At 46.9% G+C, this 19,297-nt stretch overlaps 1 protein-coding gene across 2 annotated transcripts in view; it reads right to left on the reverse strand.

Moving 5' to 3' along the window:
* Positions 1 to 16,404, reverse strand: part of DHX40 (DEAH-box helicase 40) — a 91,524-nt gene extending 75,120 nt beyond the window's left edge. The window contains exon 1 of one of the 2 annotated variants that reach the window (XM_040336948.1): positions 16,258 to 16,404. The gene's annotated coding sequence lies outside the window, so the exon portion shown is untranslated. Of the gene's footprint in view, positions 1 to 16,251 lie in introns of both variants that reach the window. The other variant, XM_040336947.1, reaches the window with a different exon arrangement.
* Between the last annotated feature and the right edge of the window lie 2,893 nt (positions 16,405 to 19,297).

Here is a 19,297-nt window from a genome sequence, read left to right on the forward strand (position 1 = left end):
GTTCATTTGCATACTGGGCATGCGCAGAGAGAAAAGTCAGGGATTCCCGTGCGCCTTGTCAGTACGCCGTGAAAATCTTGGTAAATACCAAGCGGCGTACCCGTGAATGCGCTGCGTGACGCGGCGCACGGGAATCTCCGAGCTGTTTTCAGCCCTGAAGGGGAACTCCGCGCCAAATTTCAAACTTGAAATCGGCGCGGGTCCCCCTCCAGGGCTACATTAGGCTCTTAGGCTTGGTCCGGAACGTGAGGGGTTAAACCCGCGCCGATTCGGCGCGGGGGTCCCCCCCAGATCCAAACCAAGCCCTCATCCCAAGCATGCAGTCTGGCCCGGACAGGAATGGGGGCGGGGACGAGCGAGCGGCCCCCCCCCCCTCCTGAGCCGTACCAGACCGCATGCCCTCAACATGGGGGAGTGTGTGCTGTGGGGGAGGGGGGCACTGCCCCCCCACCCCACAGCACTCTTGCCCCCATGTCGATAGGGACAAGAGCCTCTTCCCGACAACCCTTGCCATTGGTTGTCGGGGTATGCGGGCGGGGCTAATCGGAATCTGCGAGCTCCCTTTAATAAGGGGGCCCCCAGATGCCGGACCCCCACCCTATGTGAATGAGTATGGGGTACATCGTACCTCTACCCATTCACATGGGGGAAATGTAAAGTAAAATAAAACACCACACACAATAAAATATTTTATTAATCAGCTCCGGAGCCCCCCCTTTCTTCTTTAGCTCTCTTAGAAGGGGGGGTTTCTTCTCTCCCGATCTTCTGCCGGGACCCTGGGCTTCGGTGATTTCTGCCGGGGGAGGGCGCCATCCCTCGGTCCTCTCCGGAGCCTTCCGCCGGATGCCCCTACCCCATTTAAGCTCTTTTTCATTAGGGAGGGGCATCCGGACTTCGGGGTCTTCTGCCGGGGGATGGCGCCTATCCCCCGGTCTTTCCGGTGCCTTCCGCCAGGGTTCCGGTCTTCCTGGTCTTCTGCCGGGGGTGCGCCAACTCCCCGGTCTTTTCTCTGCTCCCTCTTCTGCCTGGCTCCCCCGCGGAGCCAGGGCTTTCTTCCGTCTTCTTTCTTCTCTCTTCCTTCTTCTGCCTGTCTCCTCCGGGAGCACAGGGCTTGTCTGCGCTGTCCTCTCCCTTCTCTTCCATTGGATGTTGACACGACGAGGTTCCGCGCTGACATGCCGTGTCAGCGGCGGGCATGGACTTATATAGGGCAATGCCACCATGTGACCTCAACCCATGTGACATCACATTCCCTGGGCATGATGGGAATGTGATGTCACATGGGTTGAGGTCACATGGTGGCATTGCCCTATATAAGTCCATGCCCACTGCTCAGACGGCATTCCAGCGCCGGACCTCGTCGTGTCAACATCGAATGGAAGAGAAGGGAGAAGACAGCGGAGACAAGCCCTGTGCTCCGCGGAGGAGACAGGCAGAAGCGGAAGGCATCGCAGAAGCCCGGAGAGTGGCGCCCTCCGGCGGAAGACACCGTACAAGCCCGGGACCCTCCCCCAAAGGCAGGAGCCTCCCTGGTGAAGGGGGTCCCGGTGAATTACGTCGCTGAAGACGGGGGTGGGGTGCCAGTGCACCCCCCCCGCAGAAACCGTCGTGGAAGCCCGGGACCCTCCCCCAAAGGCAGGAGCCTCCCTGGTGAAGGGGGTCCCGGTGAATTACGTCGCTGAAGACGGGGGTGGGGTGCCAGTGCACCCCCCCCCGCAGAAACCGTCGTAGTAGCCCGGGACCCTCCCCCAAAGGCAGGAGCCTCACTGGTGAAGGGGGTTCCGGCAGAAGATGGCGAAGCCCGGGGCCTAATGGGGTGGTGGTGGGGGGCCCCGGCAGAAGACCCCCGGCTGACTAATAAATTAATTTATTCATGTGTGGTGTATTATTTTTTTCCATTTTTTTCCCCAGGTGAATGGGTAGGGGTACAATATACCCCCATACTCATTCACATAGGGTGGGGGGCCGGAATCTGGGGACCCCTTTATTAAAGGGGTCTCTCAGATTCTGATAAGCCCTCCGCCCGCATACCCCGACAACCAACGGCCAGGGTTGTCGGGAAGAGGCTCTTGTCCCTATCGACATGGGGACAAGAGTGCTTTGGGTTGGGGGGGCAGTGCCCCCCTCCCCCACAGCACACACTCCCCCATGTTGAGGGCATGTGGTCTGGTATGGCTCAGGAGGGAGGGGGGCGCTCGCTCGTCCCCACCCCCATTCCTGTCTGACCAGACTGCGTGCCTGGGATAATGGCTTGGTTTGGATCTTGGGGGGGACCCCACGCTATTTTTTTTGCGCGGGTTTAACCCCTTATGTTCCAGACCAAGCCTAAGAGCCTGGTATGCACCTGGAGGGAACCCACCTTATTTTTTTTTTCGGGGGTCTGGAGTTCCCCTTCATGAACAGCGATCTGTCATTTACACATGTCAGTCCCCCCCCCCCCTACAGTTAGAACACACCCAGGGAACATATTTAACCCCTCCCTCGCACCTAGTGTTAACCCCTTCCCTGCCAGTGGCATTTTTTGAGTAAGCAATGCATTTTTTACAGCACTGATCGCTAGAAAAATGCCAATGGTTCCAAAAAAGTGTTCGATGTGTCCGCCATAATGTCGCAGTACCGATAAAAATCGCTGATCGCCCCAATAACTAGTTAAAACAACAAAAAAAAAAATTTGTAGACGCTATAACTTTTGCAAAGACCAAACACTAAACGCTATTTGCGATTTTTTGGAACCAAAAAGATGTAGAATACGTATCGGCCTAAACTGAGGGGTTTTTTAGTTTTTTCAATATATATTTTTGGGGATATTTATTATAGCAAAAAGTAAAAATAATTTTTACATATGTGGGCGGGACTTACGCAAGTCCCGCCCACATATATAAACATCGTTCAAACCACACATGTGAGGTATTGACGCGTGCGTTAGAGCGAGAGCAATACTTTTACCACTAGACCTTCTTTGTAACTATAAACTGGTAACCTGGAAAAAAAAGAAAAAGGTCGCCTATGGGGATATTCACGGAATTCATTTTGGCCCCATTGCAGGAGTGTTTCCAATAGTAAAGCGTGACATGTAAGGTATCTATTTACTCAGTGTAACATCATCTTTCACATTATCCCCAAAAATTGGGCTCACTTTTGTGTTTTGTTAATTTTTAACCACTTGAGCCCGGACCATATTTCTGGTCAATGACCGGGCAAGTTTTTGGGATTCGGCACGGCGTCGCTTTAACTGACAATTGCGCAGTCGTGCGACGTGGCTCCCAAACAAAATTGGCAACCTTTTTTTTCACACAAATAGATTATTAAATGTGCGTGTTTACTTCTGTCTTTAACACCTCCCCTTCAGGCTGGAAAGCATCAGATCAGGGGAAACAAAAAAAAAAAAGCTCTCATTCCATTGCAGCTTGGTTCCTACATGTGTGATGAACTGAGCATGCTCAAACACTTAGAAAAAAATTATCCTTTCTTTTTAAAAGGTGAAAAACACTCATTGGATGCTCATAGAGCGTGGTTTGGATTAATTGCAGGTGTGCCCAATTACAAGCTCACCCAAACTAGAGACTGCAATTTGTTCATGTGATTCCAATTGCTTCATTACTAGCACTGTTATAAAAAGCTTGGATCGATCAGTCCTCAGCTGCCCTCAGAAGGGGCAGGCTGGCAGAAATGCTGTTGCTAAACACAAATGTGGTTTGTTGCATGGGTTTTGTTTTATTTTGCCAATGGTTTTGGTTTATTTTTAAATGATGTTCACTTTGATGTATTTGTCTATGTGGCCTTATTTTATGAAAAATGTGTAAAGCTATGGTTAATTAGAATTTTGAAATGTATTTTTGTTTGTGTTTGTTTGTTTGTCTTTTTTTGCTTTCCTTGTTTTGTTGACCAATAAAAATTACTTTAAAATTGTTAAGTTTGTCTTTTGTTACTTTTTCATGCTACATATGTTGACAGCTGCAGCTGAACTAGGTTTGGGCCTAACAAATTATGTGTGATTTTTGTCTAAGCTTCTTTCCTGGTGTGTAATCATGAAATGTTTGCCATGTTTATTCTCCCTGACTTTAAAGACAAAAACTGGTAAGTATTTTATTTATTCTGCAGTGGTCCTCAGCCCTCAAGTACCCCCGACAGGACATGTTTTGGGGATTTCTCTTATCAAGAATTGCTGTCCAGACTATTTTAAAGCACATGTGCAAGATGAAGGAAAACCTGCAAACATGGCCTGTGGGGGGGGGGGGTTTGCTATTGGTGGACAGGCTTGACGTGCTGATTTACAGCACTGTGCTTAAATCTAGCGCAAGGCAATCCTATTCAAATTGTGGGTGTTTGAGGGAAGCCAAGTGAGTGTTAGAACCCCTGCTTTGTGTTTTTTTATTTTTGTGTTGAGCTTTGTGTCCCTTTTCTTAAAATTGGCTTCACTTCCTGTCACACAGCTGAACAGGAAGTGAGGTTAAAACCCTACCAGTGTCATTTCTTGGGGACACCGGTCAATCTAACTAGTGTCCCCATTAAGCAAATTGCACTCCAGCACTGCTGTGTACACCCCAAATCATGGGTCTTCAAACTACGGCCCTCCAGTTGTTCAGGAACTACAATTCCCATCATGCCTAGTCATGTCTGTGAATGTCAGTGCATTACAAGGCCTCATGGGATGTGTAGTTCTACAACAGCTGGAGGGCCGTAGTTTGAGGATCCCTGCCCCAAATGATTATTTAGTTTGGGGTTTAGTAAAGGCAAAGCCACTCTGCAGTACAAGCATAGTTGCTGAAAATCAGAGAGGAAGCACTGATGGTTTTAACATCCAATCCTGTAGAAGCAAAGTTGTTTTGTTTTCTTCCTTGCTTTGCACTTGTAGGAGTGGATTTGCCTTTAGTAAATGGACCCCAAAGTCCAAGATCCCTAATAATTTGGGGTGTACACAGCAAAATGCTAGAGTGCAATTTACATAATGGGAAACTATTTAGATTGATCTCTGTGTCCACAAGAAAATATATTAGTAAGGTTTTACCCTCACTTCCTGTTTGGCTATGTGACAGGAAGTGAATGAATTAGAAAGGGTGAAGACACCTCACAAATGTTGTCACTATCAGGGGTGCAGACATCCCCAAAAAAATGAGCAGATAATACTTATTTGCAAATTAATAATTTTTTAGTTAACATTGGGTGGGGTGCTCTAACACACACATTCCTACATATTAGCAACGCTCTATCCTGGCCTATTGGCATGGTTATATTTTCTTAGGGCTCTCAATAAAACTCTATGAAATTTGTGCTTAAACTAGAACCAGGGGCGGACTGACAACTCATGGGGCCCCTGCGCAATAGAAGATTATGGGGCCCCTCTGGCTTACAGATGACCACCACGCCAGGAGGTAGTGCAGAGGCGGGCAGCTAAAATCTTGGGATATTCACATTAAAAGCATGTCATTTTCGGACATATAAGGGACAGATCTAAAAAAAACACAGATTTTTACATACTGTCCCTGGTTTTACTGAGCCTGGCAACCCGGATGGGGCCCCCTAGTGGCATGGGGCCCTCGGGCAGTGCCCGAGTGACTCAATGGTCAGTCCGCCCCTGACAAGAACTATAATCAACAAGTTTTATTTTCTTTCATTTTGGATAGAGTGAGGGAGGGTTATAGGCCCTGTCAGTTTATTTTGTATTATCTGTGTCCAATTGGGGAGATTTGCCTTCACTTCCTGCCCCATAGCCAAACAGGAAGTGAGAGAAAAACTATGCAAATTAACCACTTCCCGCCCAGCCTATGGCCGATTTACGTCCGGGAAGTGGTTACACAATCCTGACAGGACGTCCTGCAGGATTTCATGCCGCACGCGCCTGTGGGGGCACGCAGCGCGGCGATCGGTGATGCGGGGTGTCAGTCTGACACCCTGCATCTCCGATCTCGGTAAAGAGTCTCTCACGGAGACGGAGACTCTTTACCACGTGATCAGCCGTGTCCAATCACGGCTGATCACGATGTAAACAGGAAGAGCCATCGATGGCTCTTCCTCACTCGCGTCTTACAGACGCGAGTATAGGAGAGCCGATCGGCGGCTCTCCTGACAGGGGGCGTTCGCGCTGATTGTTTATCAGCGCAGCCCCCCCTCGGATCACCACACTGGACCACCAGGGATGCCCACCCTGGACCACCAGGGTGTGCAAAAACAAAAAAAATATAGAACAAAAAAACAAAAAGCATTAAAAAATAAGAAAAAAGATGCCAATCAGTGCCCACAAATGGGCACTGACTGGGAAAATCAGTGCCACCCCACAGTGCCCATCCATGCACAGTGCCCACCTATCAGTGCCCACCTGTGCCACCCATAAGTATCCATCAGTGCCACCCATAAGTGCCGCCCATAAGTATCCATCAGTGCCACCCATAAGTGCCGCCCATCTGTGCCGCCCATGAGTGCCCATCAGTGCCGCCTATGAGTGCCCATCAGTGCCGCATAGCAGCGCCGCCAATCAATGCCACCTCATCTGTGCCGTCAGTACTACCTCATCGATGTCCATCAGTGCCATCTCATCGGTGCCCATCAGTGCCGCCATATCAGTGCCCGTAATTGAAAGAGAAAAACTTATTTACAAAAAAATTAACCTAAAAAAAGAAAAAGGTTTTTTTGTTTCAAAATTTGCAGTCTTTTTTTAGTTGTTGCGCAAAAAAAAAAACGCAGAGGTGATCAAATAACAACAAAAGAAAGCTCTATTTGTGGGGAAAAAAGGACGCCAATTTTGTTTGGGTACAGTGTTGTATGACCGCGCAATTGCCATTCAAAGTGCGACAGTGTTGAAAGCTGAAAATTGGCTTGGGCGGGAAGGTGCGTAAGTGCCTGGTATGGAAGTGGTTAAGGGAATCCAGTGCCCCCCCAGAACTAGTGTGTGGGTCCCCTGAAAATTACTGGGCGGGGTTATACAAAAACAGGGTGTGACCTTGACAGGAAGGGGTGGGTCATTTTTCTATTAGGAGGTGCAGATATGTAGTCAGGCCTAGGGCAGAACCAAACCTTAATATACTACTGCATATTAGGGCTTATTTAGACCGGAACCGATTTACAGCGTGTTTTTATATTGTGGGAGGAAACCCACGCAGGCACAGGGAGAACATGCAAACTCCATGCAGATGCTGTCACGGGCGGGATTCGAACCAACGACTCTTTTGCTGCTAGGTCAAAGTGCTATACACTACACCACTGTGGTGAACGAACATGATTGCAGCTGAAAGCATGAGATCTTTTTTTTTTTTTTTCAATACCATGCTTTCCAGCCTTATTGACCCCGCCTCTCTCCATAAAGAGGACCTGTCACACACTAGTCCTATTACAAGGGATGTTTACATTCCTTGTAATAGGAAGAAAACTGATCATTTTTTTTTTATTTTTTTATTTCAGTGTAAAACATTATAAAACTAAATAAAAATAAATAAGAAAACCCCAAAAAAAATTTTTAAAGCGCACCGTCGCGACGAGCTCGCGCACAGAAGCAAACGCATACGCGAGTAGCGCCCGCGTATGAAAACAATATTCAAACCACACGAGGTATCGCCGCGATCGTTAGAGTGAGAGCAATAATTCTAGCCCTAGACCTACTCTGCAACTCAAAAAATGCAACCTGTAGAATTTTTTAAACGTCGCCTATCAAGTTTTTTAAAGGGTAAAAGTTTGACGCCATGCCACGAGCGGGCGCAATTTTTAAGCGTGACATGTTGGGTATCATTTTACTCGGCGTAACATTATCTTTCACAATATAGAAAAAAATTGGGCAAAATGTATTGTTGTCTTATTTTTTAATTCAAAAAAGTGATTTTTATCCAAAAAAAGTGCGCTTGTAAGACCGCTGCGCAAATACGGTGTGACAAAAAGTATTGCAATGACTGCCATTTTATTCCCTAGGATGTCTGTTAAAAAAAAATATATAATGTTTGGGGGTTCTGATTAATTTTCTAGCCAAAAAATTGTGATTTTCACATGAAGGAGAGAAGTGCCAGAATTAACCCGGTGGGCAAGTGGTTAAAGTACTCATGGCTATAAAGAATAGAGTCATTGCTCATTAAAAAAAAAAAAAAAAAAAAGGGGGTCCCTCCAAATTAAATTACCAGGCCCTTCAGGTCTGGAATGGATATTAAGGGGAACCCCGCCGTAAAAACCCAAAAACAAAAAGACGTGCGGTTCCCGGCAAATATCCATTCCAGACCCTTCAGGTCTGGTGTGGATTTTAAGGGGAACTCCACCCCAAATAGAAAAAAAAAATGGCGTGGAGTCCCCCTAAAAATCCACACCAGACCCTTATCCGAGCACGTTGACCTGGCCGGCCGCAGAAAAGAGGGGGGGACAGAGTGCGGCCCCCCCCCTCTCCTGAACCGCACCAGGCCACATGCCCTCAACATGGGGAGGATGTCCCCATGTTGATGGGGACAAGGGTCTCATCCCCACAACCCTTGCCCGGTGGTTGTGGGGGTATGCGGGCGGGAGGTTTATCAGAATCTGGAAGACCCCTTTAACAAAGGGGACCCCCAGATCCTGACCCCCCCCCTGTGTGAAATGGTAATGGGGTACATTGTACCTCTACCATTTCACCCCAAAAAAATGTCAAAGTGTTAAAAATGACAGTAGCCGGTTTTTGACAAATCTTTTAATAAAATCTTCTTTTCTTCTTTCCTTCGAGTTTCTTCCGCTGCTTCTTTCTTCTCGTCAACATCTTGCCCGACGTGTTCTTCTATCTTCTCCGTCCGTCCGTCCTTCCGCCTTCTGGTCCCGCATCTTGCCCGTTGTCTTCTCCGTCCGCCTCCTCGTCCGCATCTTGGGTCTTCTGCGGTCTTCTTCTCGGTCCGCCGCCTTCTCGTCCCCTGCGTTTGAATTTGATTTGGCCGCCGTTTTCCCGCTCCTGGGACCCGCCCCCCTCTGACGCCACAAGTAAACTCCTTAGAAGGTCATGTGCGTCAGAGGGGGGCGGGGTCGCAGAGCGTCACACAGCGGGGGAATTCAATTTCAATCGCGCCGCCCGGAGAAGAAGTTCCCGCCGTGTCACACTCATGTGACCCCGCCCCCCTCTGACGCACATGACCTTCTAAGGAGTTTACTTGTGGCGTCAGAGGGGGGCGGGTCCCAGGAGCGGGAAAACGGCGGCCAATTACAATTCAAACGCAGGGGACGAGAAGGCGGCGGACCGAGAAGAAGACCGCAGAAGACCCAAGATGCGGACGAGGAGGCGGACGGAGAAGACAACGGGCAAGATGCGGGACCAGAAGGCGGAAGGACGGACGGAGAAGATAGAAGAAGACGTCGGGCAAGATGTGGACGAGAAGAAAGAAGCAGCGGAAGAACCCCGAAGGAAAGAAGAAAAGAAGACTTTATTAAAAGATTTGTCAAAAACCGGCTACTGTCATTTTTATCACTTTGACATTTTTTTTGGGGTGAAATGGTAGAGGTACAATGTACCCCATTACCATTTCACACAGGGGGGGGGGTCAGGATCTGGGGGTCCCCTTTGTTAAAGGGGTCTTCCAGATTCTGATAAACCTCCCGCCCGCATACCCCCACAACCACCGGGCAAGGGTTGTGGGGATGAGACCCTTGTCCCCATCAACATGGGGACATCCTCCCCATGTTGAGGGCATGTGGCCTGGTGCGGTTCAGGAGAGGGGGGGGGGCCGCACTCTGTCCCCCCCTCTTTTCTGCGGCCGGCCAGGTCAACGTGCTCGGATAAGGGTCTGGTGTGGATTTTTAGGGGGACTCCACGCCATTTTTTTTTTCTATTTGGGGTGGAGTTCCCCTTAAAATCCACACCAGACCTGAAGGGTCTGGAATGGATATTTGCCGGGAACCGCACGTCTTTTTTTTTTTTGGTTTTTACGGCGGGGTTCCCCTTAATATCCATTCCAGACCTGAAGGGCCTGGTAATTTAATTTGGGGGAACCCCTACACATTTTTTTGTTTGTTTTATGAATGAATCCCTTTAGAATTGTCAGAGCCGACAATTCATTATAGCCGCGTGTGAATTTTTAAATGACTTTTTTCCTTCTGAATGTCACTTTGTGCAGGGGGAGTTCTAAGTGCGGGAAAAATGCGCTATTTCACATGCTGACATTACACCCCCCCTAGGTACGAAATTTAAAGGAATATTTCACTTTTATTGTTTCACTTTAAGAATTATTAATTTCACTGCTCCCGAAAAAACGGCCGTTTTAAAAAATAAAAAAAGCATTGATACATGTTCCCTGGGGCAGGACTGAGGTCCCCAAACACTTTTTAGGACAAAACTTGCAGATTAGCCTTTAAAATGAACACTTTTGATTTCTCCCATAGACTTCTATAGGGAGTTCGGCGCGGCTTTACATATTAGTTTCAATGCGCCGGCTGCTACGCTGGTTCATGCGCCGAATTAAGCCTCCACCCGGAGTACTAATTAATGCATGAACCAGCGCAGCGCACATAGCTTAGTAAATCAGGCCCTATGTGTCCATGTACACATAGGCTTTTACCAGAGTTTAGGAGCAGCAGGGTTCAGAGGCGACAGTCAAAGCTCCTCTCCTGAACACAGAACTATCGCAGTTCAGGAGAGGAGCTCTTTCGGCATAGAAAAAGCCAAACGATTCTAGGCGCGTTTAGCAGTTCGGCGTTAATTAATTTCAATGGGACTTCATAAATTAAAATTCTGCCCAATGAAATAAACTCCCAAACACCAAATGTTGCTAAACTGGCTAGAAAAAAAATGTCAGGGGAAACAGCATTTACAATAAACCAGTATGCATCAGGCAAATCTCCAGCGCTTTAATTAAATTTGTACGATTGCTAGACTCGGGAGATTTGAAGTAAGATTTGGTGATGATTGTGATGATGTTGACCATGTTGCTCAGTGATCTTCTTGCTGAATGCAAAGCCCTACCTCTACCAGGATGGCTACCTCCAGACAGAGAAACAAATTACAAGACATGGTAAATCAGTAATTGGAGAAAGATCATCTTCAATTGGACCACAGGCAATACTGATGAATATCTTTTTTATGTCAGATTGTATTTAGTTAAAAGAAAAAACATTTTTGTACAAAATTAACCATTTAAGAAGGTCCACCCTATAGCAGTTTTACTGCTACAGGGCGGCACCTCTGCACAAAAATTATGTATAGACAGTGCCTTGAAAAAGTATTCATACCCCTTGAAATGTTCCACATTTTATCATGTTGCAACCAAAAACTTAAAGCGGAGTTCCACCCTAAAAATGAACTTTCTATTAACAGCTTGCCTTTAATGTAAAAAAAAATAATCATTTTTTACTCACTTCTATCTGGCTGTTACTAGGCAGATTTCGTAATCTGCCTAGTTCCTGGTCCTAGGTGGTTCAACTTCCTGTCCTAAGAACCCATTGCCTCCTGGGAAACTCTGGGCATTACTGTGCCTAAAAATCACCCAGCATGCACCTCTCCCTGAAAATCAGGAAGAAAACAGAACTGGGCTTCACATGCCCACACATATGATGGATACGGCCACAACATGAGCTGGAGGATAAGGCAAGTGTTTGCAATGATTTCTGGAATGATTGGGGAGCCATTAACATGATTTAGGGACTAATTAATGTGATAAATGTTAGCTTACAAAAAAATAAAAATAAAAATTATGCCCGGATCCCCGCTTTAAATGTATTTCATTGGGATTTGATGTGATAGACCAACACAAAATGGCACATAATTGTGAAGTGGAAGGAAAATGATAAATGCTTTTCAACTTTTTTTTACAAATAAATATCTGAAAAGTGTGGCGTGCATTTGTATTAGGCCCCCTTTACTCTGATACCCCTAACTAAAATCTAATGGAACCAATTGCCTTCAGAAGTCAACTAACTAGTAAATAGAGTCCACATTGTGCGTAATTTTATCTCAGTATAAATACAGCAGATCTGTGAAGCCCGCAGAATTTTGTTTGGTTTTGTTTAAAGAACATTTGTAAACAGCATCATGAAGGCCAAGGAAAACACCGGACAGGTCGGGGATAAAGTTGTGAAGTTTAAAGCAGGGTTAGGTTATGAAAAAAAATTCCAAGCTTTGAACATCTAACGGAGTACTGTTCAATCCATCATCCGAAAATGGAAAGAGTATGGCACAACTGCAACCTACCAAGACACAGCTGTCCACCTAAACTGACAGGCTGGGCAAGGAGAGCATTAATCAGAGAAGCAGCCAAGAGGCCCATGGTAATTCTGGAGGAGCTGCAGAGATCCACAGCTCAGGTGTAAGAATCTGTCCACAGGACAACTACACAGAAAATATGTGGAAGAAGGTGCTCTGGTCAGATGAGATTAAAAATGAACTTTTGGGCCTAAAAGCAAAACACTATGGGGGTTATTTACGAAAGGCAAATCCACTTAGCACTACAAGTGCACTTGAAAATGCACTGAAAGTGCACTTGGAAGTGCAGTCACTGTAGATCCGAGGGGGATGTGCAAGGAAAATGAAAAACAGAATTTTAGCTTGCACATTATTGGATGATAAAATCAGCAGTGCATCCCCTCATTTCAGATCTACCCCTCAGAGTTACAGCGACTGCACTTCCAAGTACACTTTCAGTGCAATTTCAAGTGCACTTTGCACTTGTAGTGCAAAGTGGATTTGCCTTTCGTAAATTATCCCCTATGTGTGGCAGAAAACTAACACTGCACATCACCCTGAACACACCATCTCCACCGTGAAACATGGTGGTGGCAGCATCATGTTGTGGGGATGCTTTTCTTCAGCAGGCACAGGGAAGCTGGTCAGAGTTGACGGGAAGATGGATAGAGCCAAATACAGGGCAATCTTAGAAGAAAACCTGCAAAAGACTTGAGACTGGGGCAGAGGTTTACCTTCCAGCAGGACGACCCTAAACATACAGCCAGAGCTACAATGGAATGGTTTAGATCAAAGCATATTCATGTGTTAGAATGGCCCAGTGAAAGTCCAGACCTAAATCCAATTGAGAATCTGTGGCAAGACTTGAAAATTGCTGTTCACAGACGCTCTCCATCCAATCTGACAGAGTTTAAGCTGTTCTGCAATCTAGAATGGGCAAAAATGTCACTCTCTAGATGTGCAAAGCTGGTAGAGATATAACCAAAAAGACTTTCAGCTGTAATTGCAGAGAAAGGTGGTTCTACAAAGTATTGAATCAGGGGGCTGAATACAAATGAACGCCACACTTTTCACATATTACCGTATTTATTGGGGTATAGCGCGCTCCCACGTATAGTGCACATCCCTAAATTTGCCCAGAAATTCCTGTGAAAAAAAGATTTTGGTACTTACAGTTTGGTGTCTTGCACGGCGTCCATCGGCGGCCTCGTCGGGTCCGGCGTCCGTCTGCGGCTTCGGGTATCCTCTTCGTCGGGTCCGGCGTCCTTCTGCGGCGTCCTCCCCGCTCGTTTCCCGTTTGAATACTGCGCCGGCATATACCGAGCACAGTACACTCGCGTATAGTCGGCAATGCTCGGCTAATCTCGCGCTGACGTCCTGGACGTACAGGACGTGAGCGCGAGTGTAGCCGAGACGGCCCGACTATACACGAGTGTACTGCGCTCGGTATATGCCGGCGCAGTATTCAAACTCGGCGCGGGAAAGCGGGTATCGGCGTATATCGCGCACCCGCGATTTTTCCCTGATTTTCAGGGCAAAATAGTGCGCGGTATACGCCAATAAATACGGTAATTTGTAAAACATTTTGAAAACCGTATAATTTTCCTTCCACTTCACAATGATGTGCCACTTTGTGTTGGTCTATCACATAAAATTTCAAGGGGTATGAATACTTTTTCAAGGCAGTATATACACAGATGTTTCGACTCTTCCGGGTAGGGGGTGTGCATACACACCACCTGCAGCTTGCTCCTGCTGTGATTATACACAGTGGGAGCCTATCAGCAGGTACCGCAGACCCGATGTCTATCAGCACTCGCCGATCATCTGACAGTGAGGTAGAACGGTGGTCTGCCTATGTAAACAAGGCTGATCACAGTTCTGACAGGAGGGAAGGGTTGGCATTTATGTTCCTGCAAAGCAGATAACAAATTCCATCTTTTGCCCTAGTAAAAGCACCTCCCACAGTGTAGTTAAATACTGGCTAGGCACACAGTTAACCCTTTGATCGCCTATGATGTTAACCCCTTCCCAGCCAGTGTCATTAGTAAAATGGCAGCACATATTTTTGATCACTGTATTAGTTTAGTGTCACTGGTCCTCACAAGTGTCAGTTAGTGTCCGACCGACCGCCGCAATATCGCAGTCTTACTATAAGTCACTGATCACCACCATTACTAGCCTAAAACACCCAAATTTATGAAATATTTACTTTAATAACTCTAGTTAACCACTTGCCTACTTGGCACTTTATCCCCTTCCTGCCCAGGCTAATTTTCAGCGTTGTCACACATTAAATTACAATTGCGCGGTCATGCAACACTGTATCCAAATAAAATGTTTATAATTTTTACAATAGAGCTTTCTTTTGATGGTGCTTAACCACCTCCCGCCCGACCTATAGCAAAATGACGGCCAGGCGGTGGTTGCGTTATCCTGACTGGACGTCATATGACGTCCAGCAGGATCGCCGCCACTGCAAGCCCGTGGGTGGAGCGCATTGCTGCGATCGATGGTGAGGTGTGTCAGTCTGACACACCACTACACCGATCTTGGTAAAGAGCCTCCGACAGAGACTCTTTACCACGTGATCAGCCGTGTCCAATCATGACTGATCACGATGTAAACAGGAAGAGCTGTTGATCGGCTTTTCCTCTCTCGCGTCTGACAGACGCGAGTAGAGGAGAGCCGATCGGCTGCTCTCCTGACAGGGGGGGTCTGTGCTGATTGTTTATTAGTGCAGCCCCCCTCGGATCCTGCCCAGGACCACCAGTATGGCCATCCACACTGGACCACCAGGTATGCCCCCCCTAGACCACCAGGGATATGCAAATCTGTGCCCAGGCTGCTGCCAATCAATACCCAGACAGCTGCCAATCAGTGCCCACTCACAATGCCTACCAACTGCCAGTGTCACCGGGGATGCCTATCAGTGCCACCCATAAGCACCCATGAGTTCCCATCAGTGCCGCCTATCAATGCCCATTAGTGCTGCATATCAGTGGCACCCATCAGTGCCCGCCAGTGCCGCTTTATCAGTGAAAGAGAAAACTTACTGATTTACAACATTTTATAACAGAAACAACATTTTTGTTTGTTTAGCAAAAAATAAAAACTGCAGAGGTGATCAAATACCACCAAAAGAAAGCTCTATTTGTGGGAACATTAGCTTGGGCAGAAAGGGAGGTAAGTGCATGGTATTGAAGTGGTTAATCACCACTGTGTTTTTTATTGTTTGCTTGAAAAAAAAAAAAAATAAGAAGATTTTGAAAAAAACAAAACAAAAAACATTTTCATAGTTTGTTATAAAATTTTGCAAACAGGTAATTTTTCTCCTTCACTGATGTGCGCTGCTGAGGCGACACTGAGGAGGAGGCACTGTTGGGACAGCACTGATAATCAGGGCGGTTATCAGCTTCTGTTTACATGGTGATCAGCTATGATTGCACACTGCTGATCACACGGTAAAGAGCTTATTGCCTCTTTTACCTCTGTGATCAGCGGTGTCCGGAGAATCACAGAGCGCACCGCAGCAAGCGCAATCATGGAAGGACGTCATATGACGGCCCTCCAAGAACTGGCCGCCCACACTGTAGCCGTCATTTGTCTATAACACGGTTAACAGGTGGTTAAAGGATAAGTTCACTTTTTAGAGCAAAATCTGAGAGAAGCTTATATTTTTCTGCAATCGAGGTACATTGCTGGTATGTTGGTACATAGGGAAGCTGGATTTTTCGAAAGAACAAAAAGTGAACGTAGCCTTATGTACATTTACTGCAGCAGGGCAGCCCTTAAAAGCAAAATAAAAGTACCTGTATATTATTCTATTTTTATTTTTTAGGGGGTCTGGGGTGCACGCACGCATGCCACCGGAGCCCCGCTCTTGCTGCGATTGCATTTAGGCTTTCACAGTTTTCAGGCGCTATTTCTAGCGCTAAAACACCTGAAAACTGCCTCAGTGAAAGGGGTCTAAATCTCATTCTAGATGTCTTAAAGTCATTGCAATTATAAAAATGAAGTGTCCATTGATATGACATCAGATGTCTGGTGCTGTGCGGGTTAATGAAAGGAAAATTCCTTCCCCAAAGCCCACATGTGAGTTCAGCTGAGTGTAAACATTCCTCCTGTGTATTCCCCAGTGCTCCTACCTTTACCTTGCTTGCTAGGACCTCTCATATGATGCCCATGTTGTCTACAATTGGGCGAAGCGAGTACTAGAGATAGATCACATCACTAGCCTAGCTCACTGCCTGCACTTCCTGTTTTCTGTAGCTTTTTGGCTCCTCTATGGCCCCGTACAGTAATCACTCTACAGCGTGCTCATAGCGTCAGTTGCTTGTATAGTGTATAAACAGACGAACAGCGCCCCCTGCTGGGCTTTGGCAAATTGCATCTAAAAAATAAATCTACGCTTCTGAATCAAATCTGATCAGCTCCCCCTCAACTTAGCTACTGTTTTTTTACTCAACAGGCCACTGTGATTATATGTAATACAACGTTGTATGTTTATGTCACACTACACTCGTATAGCTGCAATTAAAGCGGGGGTTCACCCTATGAACGAAAAAAAAAAAAAATTTTTTATTGTACCATAAAATCAGGCATTGTAGCGCGAGCTACAGTATGCCTGTCCCGATTTTTTTAACGCCGTACTCACCTTGTACTCGTAGATCGAAGATACCAGGGAATGGGCGTGCCTATGGAGACGGAGGATGATTGACGGCCGGCTCTGGCGCGTCACGCTTCTCCGGAAATAGCCGAAATAGGCTTGGCTCTTCACGGCGCCTGCGCATAGCCTGTGCGCAGGCGCCGTGAAGAGCCGAGACCTACTCCGGCTGTCTTCGGGGAGAGTGACGTGCCAGGGCCGGCCGTCAATCATCCTCCCTCTCCCTAGGCACGCCCATTCCCCACGGGAGCCGAAATCTTTATCGTACAGGTACACAGTGAGTACGGGGGTAAAAAAATCGGGACAGGCATACTGTAGCTCGCGCTACAATGCCTGTCTCGATGGAAAAATGATGCAAGTGAGGGTGAACTACCGCTTTAACTTCTATGTGTAGAATTACCTCCTCCACACACACCTATTTGATCTGTGACTACAGGAAATTATGGCTACTGAAGTTCTGCTTTCTCAGTGACCTCTCCTCTCCCAGCCTGCCATTTGGACCATGAAGAATCATAAGCACAATCACTGCACTTTAAAGAGGAAGTAAACCCCCAGGGACAACTTACACCTACAGGTAAGCCTAGATTAAGGCTTACCTGTAGATGCTTGCAATATCTCCGAGACCTACACGGTCTCGGAGATGTTTGCAATTTCCCCGAGCGACGACTTCAACAGCGCATGCTCCATCTTGAAAGGGCACACTGTGCCGTTTCAAGCCGGGGTCATGCCGTGAAAGGCGGCTTACGTGCGCATATGCACGGGAGTGACGTCACGCGACTCCGGACAGTCAGAGAGCCAGAGTTTGCGGCCCCCAGAAGAAGAGGGGTGAAGATGGATGCTCGCTGCCAGCGTGGAAGACGGTGACATCGCAGGCTTCTCCTGCAGGTAAGTGTCACACAATCGCTCAGGAATTTCAAAAATTCTAACGGAGACTCTATAACCTTAATAGTTCCCGAACGTTTTACGCAAACGACGTACACGACGGAAAATTCGACGCTGGCCCGACCTCCATACTTAACATTGGCTACGCCTCATATAGCAGGGGTAACGTTACGCCAAAAAAGCCTTACGGAAACGACGTAAAAAAATGCGCCGGCCGGACGTATGTTTGTGGATTCGCGTATCTAGCTAATTTGCATACTCGACGCGGAAATCGACGGAAGCGCCACCTAGCGGCCAGCGTAAATATGCACCTTAGATCCGACGGCGTACTAAGACGTACGCCAATCGGATCTAGCCCTGCTTCAGGCATATCTTGTTTTGTGGATACAAAACAAAGATAAGCCCGAGCAACCTAGCAGTTACGCGGCGTATCAATAGATACGCCAGCGTAACTGCTTCGTGGATCTGGCCCATAGTGTTCAGTGTGCTGGGTGCTGGGGGGTGGCTTTCTCAGCATTCCTTTACACGTGCTCTGGGCTGCATTGCCAAAGGACCATATCACCATGACTGAGGCTTCACAGGGACTAGAAGATTATTTTAGTTTGAATGACCAACCCAATGCTTTCTCAGAGGAATCTTTCTCAAACATGGTGCAAGTATAAAGATACTGAGGTGGTCAGGTTAGGCTTCCCACAAAAAAACACTTGCCTTGCAGATGCAGAAATGATTACTCTCTTTGCGACAGCAGTTCAAACAAATTGTGAACTTGGAAGTGAGGGAGAAATTGTGTCGCTTTAAAACAGTCTATCTACAAGTATGGAAATAAATCAGGTGTTCTCTTAGCCAGGGCCCTGAAAAGGTCACAAACGAAACCGCCTATTACCCAAATTACTGCTGAGTCTGGTACTAAGTTGTTAGACTCAGTGGCTATCGCTCAGGAATTTCAAAAATTCTAACAAAGACTCTATAACCTTAATAGTTCCTAAACTCAGCAAAGTTTTATTCTGGCAAACCGTATTTCCACCTTTTTATCTTCCTCAGGCATGCCCTCTCTCCCTCCACAGCTTATTGAGGAAATGAAACCCCCCCATAACAAATAAAGAATTGGTTATGGCATTAGAATCCTCTAAATCAGGGAAGGCCCCTGGCTCAGATGGGCAAAATCTAACCTATTATAAAACTTTCCAAGATGTTCTCTTCCCCTACTTTTTACGCACCTACAATTCTACCTCAGCTGACTGTAAGCTGACAGAGGATGCTGTGAGGGCTTACATCATATTGATCCCCAAGCCAGATAAAGACCATACTCAGTGCAGAAACTATCGGCCTATAGCTCTTCTAAATGTCGACTTAAAACTATTTTCAAAAATCTTAGCGAATAGGCTATTGCCACATATCCCCCAACTAGCCCATGTAGACCAGGCGGGCTTTATCCCTCAGAGAGAGGCTAGGGATAAGACTATAAGTGTGATAGATCCACTCTGCCTGCTCAAGGGCCTGACCAGTGACCACTTCTGCTTTTATCAACAGATGCTGAAAAGGCCTTATGCCCCATACACACGATCGGTTCGTCTGATGAAAACGGACCGATGGACCGTTTTCATCGGACAAACCGATTGTGTGTGGGCCCCATCGTTTTTTTTCCC

The sequence above is a fragment of the Rana temporaria genome, chromosome 2, assembly GCF_905171775.1.
Source record: "Rana temporaria chromosome 2, aRanTem1.1, whole genome shotgun sequence".
Classification (NCBI taxonomy): Eukaryota; Metazoa; Chordata; class Amphibia; order Anura; family Ranidae; genus Rana; species Rana temporaria.